This window comes from Heptranchias perlo, chromosome 27 (genome assembly GCF_035084215.1).
Source record: "Heptranchias perlo isolate sHepPer1 chromosome 27, sHepPer1.hap1, whole genome shotgun sequence".
NCBI lineage: Eukaryota > Metazoa > Chordata > Chondrichthyes > Hexanchiformes > Hexanchidae > Heptranchias > Heptranchias perlo.
The window spans coordinates 30,348,766-30,354,765 of record NC_090351.1 but is presented as its reverse complement, the minus strand read 5'-3'; positions in this window follow the sequence as shown (position 1 = coordinate 30,354,765).

Genomic DNA, 6,000 nt, shown 5'->3' with positions numbered 1-6,000 from the left:
TGCCCATTTGGAATTGATCTGAGACATTTCCAGACTCATTTCATATAAATCCACTGCATTCATCAGAGAGAGGAATTTTAACTCCAGGCCCTAAGAAAAAGTAATTAAAATTATTTCTCCACTCAGCTTCTCTATTATTTTATAAACTATTTAGCTTAATTGCCCAATTAATGAATATGCTTATTCAGGTTAAATTACATTTATAAGAGTACTCTTGATCTCATTTTAAAAGTTTTGATTACAGATGATCTGAAAATGCTTGTAATCTAGCCAAAGGAGTTAACAAACAATGTAATAAGTGTCAGCCCAGCAGCACAGTGATTTGGTGTGTTAATGCACTGCCTTGAACAGTGATAGGACATGACATCATGCCTGTGATTCTCCACTCAGCGAGTTCCAGTTTCAACTGTCAGGAATGTGATGGAATACTCTCCACTTGCCTGGATGAGTGCAACTCCAACAACACTCAAGAAGCTCGACACCATCCAGGACAAAGCAGACCGCTTGATTGGCACCCCATCCACCACCCTAAACATTCACTCCCTTCACCACCAGCGCACCGTGGCTGCAGTGTGTACCATCTACAAGATGCATTGCAGCAACTTGCCAAGGCTTCTTCGACAGAACCTCCCAAACCCGCGACCTCTACCAACTAGAAGGACAAGGACAAGGGCAGCAGGCACATGGGAACAACATCACCTGCACGTTCTCCTCCAAGTCACACACCTTCCCAACTTGGAAATATATTGCCGTTCCTTCATTGTCGCTGGGTCAAAATCCTGGAACTCCCTACCTAACAGCACTGTGGGAGAACCTTCATCACACGGACTGCAGCAGTTCAAGAAGGTGGCTCACCACCACCTTCTCAAGGGCAACTAGAGATGGGCAATAAATGCCGGCCTTGCCAGCGACGCCCACGTCCCATGAATGAATTTAAAAAAAACTGGCCGTCAGGGGGAGGCATCCTGATAAGTCAAATCACATCCTCACGGAAAGGTAAGAGGGTAAGTTAGGCGATGAGTAAACTGCTTGGCTACACACTGGCAGAGATCTGGTTCCACGAGTCCTACATGCCCTCAGTCGGCTTGTGGTGTATGACCAAGAAGTGGAGAAAGAAAAATAACTAAGGAACGGAGAGGGATAAATAAAAATAAAATGAAGCAAAGTTAAGAAGTATATAAAACTCTCATTAACTTACAAGCTTTCCTGCTTGCTAAAAAGGCACATTGAATAGTGAAGTGACCTTATTGTGTCTCTTTCCACTTACCAGTCGGAATGAGGCCGGCATTAACTTACCCTTAACTTTCACACTAATTATTTATTTGTGTTGTTCAGAAAGAACAATGTGCAACTAAACGTATATGGAATGGAGATGTCACACTGGCACTGTAGGGAATGTCCTCTGGAAGCTGCGAGTGACATACATTGGCAAGGCCATTTTTGAAAACTCTCGGCCCTCAATTTCCTCAGACCTTGTGTTGGCTGCACCATCGTAACTTCATCGGAAGTGAGGCAGAAAACGCCTTGTGTGCCCTGATTTCTACATTATGTTTGACCTAAAATGCTCAATGTTATCAGATAAAAGCAGAATTATGGTTTTCTTTTTCATTGCTCAACATTAGCATAAGTAAAGGTTATTTAACCCATTGAGTCCACTCCTTCCAATTACCTATTACAATATTGTGGCCCTTTTCCATTTTATTTAACCGCCCATAAAGCCTTCAAGAATGTGAAATTTCTTTGCCTTGGGAGAGAGGAATGCTCACAATCAGGCAAAACCTCCAGAATATTAATTTACGATAAGGTACGTTATTTAACTGCATTCAACAAAGGTGACTTCTTAGTCCATACAGCATTGACCTATGGTATTTCATGGAGTATTTTATTAATAATGGCTGGACTTATTCTTAAACCTTCAATCCCTGTTTCCACTGCCATAGACTTATCCTAATTTTCCATTCTGAGAGAGAACAAAACAAAATCTCCCACAAAGGTGATCGGCAAAAGAGCCAGAGGCGACATGAGGAAACATTTTTTACGCAGTGAGTTGTAATAATCTGGAATGCACTGCCTGAAAGGCTGGTGAAAACAGATTCAATAGTAACTTTCACAAGGGAATTAGATAAATACTTGAAGGGAAAAAATTACATTGTTATGGGGAAAGAGCAGGGGAATGGAACTAATTGGATAGCTCTTTCAAAGAGCTGGCACAGGCATGATGGGCCGAATAGCCTCCTCCTGTGCTCGACCTACAATGATACTATGAAAGAGAAAGCTGTAAAATTTCTCTCTCATCCTCTAACCAGTTCAGCTAATTGGACCATCCTGTCAAAGAAGACATGTTAAAAAGGAAACAGTCAGTTACTGTTGTCAGATGGAAGTACTGATTTGCTTGTCTTGCGTCCCTGTGGCAATGGGTTTGATTCCAAGCAAACCATCAAGAGAGCTCCTATTCTAGTGTGTGTCTACTCCACCTCTATGTGCTGCTTAATTAGAGAGAACCTCCATGAAAACAATGAGAAAACGCATATTATTAAAGTTTACCTGAAATCTCCAGTCACCCTGAGTATAATGTTTCCCACATTACAAGTGAGCACACTTCAAAAGTACTTAATTGGCTGTGAAACACTTTGGGACTTCCTGAGGTCGTGAAAGGCGCTCTATAAATGCAAGTTCTTTCTTTTTTCTTTCTTTTATGAGATGAAAATCCACCCCTACCTTCAACATAGTCTGAAGCATTTTTCAAATAGAAGCAGAAACACAGAAAATAGGAGTAGGAGTAGGTCATTTGGCAGCTTGTCTGAAATAGTCATAATGACGTGCAGTTTATCATATTAAAACCTGGAAAATTAAGTATAAAATATGACTTCAAATACTATTTAAAATTCAAATGACAGAATGTCACGCATACTGTCAAGTTATTCAGTGGTGTCTCACCATAACCTAGAAATTACTGTTTATCTGACAATCCTTTCTCTACTATTTTAATGGAAGTGTTAACCCATTTCATAAGATCACAAGATACCTATGACTAAGGAAAGCCATTCAGCCCATCGTCGATCCAGGTGGTGCGCGAACCAACACGAGGGAAAAACCTACTTGACCTCTTCCTCACCAATCTACCTGTTGCAGATGCATCTGTCCGTGACAGTATGGGTAGGAGTGACCACCGCACAGTCCTCGTGGAGACGAAGTCCCGTCTTCGCACCGAGGACACCATCCAACGTGTTGTGTGGCACTATCACCGTGCTAAATGGGATAGATTCAGAACAGATCTAGCAGCTCAAACTGGGCATCCATGAGGCGCTGTGGGCCATCAGGAGCAGCAGAATTGTATTCCAGCACAATCTGTAACCTCATGGCCCGGCATATTCCTCACTCTACCATTACCAACAAGCCAGGGGATCAACCCTGGTTCAATGAGGAGCGTAGAAGAGCATGCCAGGAGCAGCACCAGGCGTACCTAAAAATGAGGTGCCAACCTGGTGAAGCTACAACTCATGCATACTAAACAGAAGAAGCAACATGCTATAGACAGAGCTAAGCGATTCCACAACCAACGGATCAGATCAAAGCTCTGCAGTCCTGCCACATCTAATCGTGAATGGTGTTGGACAATTAAACAACTAACGGGAGGAGGAGGCTCTGTAAACATCCCCATCCTCAATGATGGCAGAGCCTAGCACATGAGTGCAAAAGACAAGGCTGAAGTGTTTGCAACCATCTTCAGCCAGAAGTGCCGAGTGGATGACCCATCTCGGCCTCCTCCCGATATCCCCACCATCACAGAAGCCAGTCTTCAGCCAATTCGATTCACTCCATGTGACATCAAGAAACGGCTGAATGCACTGGATACAGCAAAGGCTATGAGCCCCGACAACATCCCGGCTGTAGTGCTGAAGACTTGTGCTCCAGAACTAGCCCGCGCCTCTAGCCAAACTGTTCCAGCACACCACCTTCTCAAGGGCAATTAGGGATGGGCAATAAATGCTGGCCTCACTAGCGACGCCCACATCCCATGAACGAATAATAAAAAAAAGACACTATAGTCCCCCAATTGCTGCATCTAATTATTTCTTAAATGATTCCAGGCTTTTCCTCTCCACCACTCCACCCAGAAGTCCACTGCAATTGTTGATCATTCTTTGTGCGAAAAAAAACTTCCTGATACCAGTCCTGAATTTATCTTTCACTAATTTGAGGCTGTGCCTTCTTGTCCTACTCTCGCAGTTTAATTTAAAGTGGGGTTCCATTTTGACCTTTTCCATTCCCTTGACTATCTTATATGCCTCTATAAGATCACCTGTCAGGCACCAATTTTCTTGGGTTCCCTGTCTCATCAGCCTTTTCTTTAAAATAAATGGGCTAATGCATACGTTAAAATAGTGGACAGAGGAATGTCGTACAAATGTATTAACAGTAATTTTAAGGTGTATAACATTATTTGCCTCCTCCCGATATCCCCACAATCACGGAAGCCAGTCTTCGGCCAATTCGATTCACTCCACGTGATATAAAGACAGGGCTGAGTGCACTGGATACAGCAAAGGCTATAGGCCCCGACAACATCCCAGCTGTAGTGCTGAAGACTTGTGCTCCAGAACTAGCTGCGCCTCTAGCCAAGCTGTTACATTACAGCTACAACACTGGCATCTACCCGACAATGTGGAAAATTGCCCAGGTATGTCCTGTCCACAAAAAGCAGGACAAATCCAATCCGGCCAATTACCGCCCCATCAGTCTACTCTCAATCATCAGCAAAGTGATGGAAGGTGTCGTTGACAGTGCTATCAAGCGGCACTTACTCACCAATAACCTGCTCACCGATGCTCAGTTTGGGTTCCGCCAGGACCACTCAGCTCCAGACCTCATTACAGCCTTGGTCCAAACATGGACAAAAGAGCTGAATTCCAGAGGTGAGGTGATAGTGACTGCCCGTGACATCAAGGCAGCATTTGGCCGAGTGTGGCACCAAGGAGCCCTCATAAAATTGAGGTCAATGGGAATCAAGGGGAAAACTCTCCAGTGGCTGGAGTCATACCTAGCACAAAGGAAGATGGTAGTGGTTGTTGGAGGCCAATCATCTCAGCCCCAGGACATTGCTGCTGGAGTTCCTCAGGGCAGTGTCCTAGGCCCAACCATCTTCAGCTGCTTCATCAATGACCTTCCTTCCATCATAAGGTCAGAAATGGGGATGTTCGCTGATGATTGCACAGTGTTCAGTTCCATTCGCAACCCCTCAAATAATGAAACAGTCCGAGCCCGCATGCAGCAAGACCTGGACAACATCCAGGCTTGGGCTCATAAGTGGCAAGTAACATTCGCGCCAGATAAGTGCCAGGCAATGACCATCTCCAACAAGAGAGAGTCTAGCCACCTCCCCTTGACATTCAACAGCATTACCATCACCGAATCCCCCACTATCAACATCCTGGGGGTCACCATTGACCATAAACTTAACTGGACCAGCCATATAAATACTGTGGCTACAAGAGCAGGCCAGAGGCTGGGTATTCTGCGGCGAGTGACTCACCTCCTGACTCCCCAAAGCCTTTCCACCATCTACAAGGCACAAGTCAGGAGTGTGATGGAATGCTCTCCATTTGCTTGGATGAGTGCAGCTCCAACAACACTCAAGAAGCTCGACACCATCCAAGATAAAGCAGCCCGCTTGATTGGCACCCCATCCACCATCCTAAACATTCACTCCCTTCACCACCGGCGCACTGTGGCTGCAGTGTGTACCATCCACAGGATGCACTGCAGCAACTCGCCAAGGCTTCTTCGACAGCACCTCCCAAACCCGCGACCTCTACCACCTGGAAGGAAAAGGGCAGCAGGTACATGGGAACAACACCACCTGCACGTTCCCCTCCAAGTCACACACCATCCCGACTTGGAAATATATCGCCGTTCCTTCATCGTCGCTGGGTCAAAATCCTGGAACTCCCTTCCAAACAGCACTGTGGGAGAACCTTCACCACACGGACTGCAGCGGTT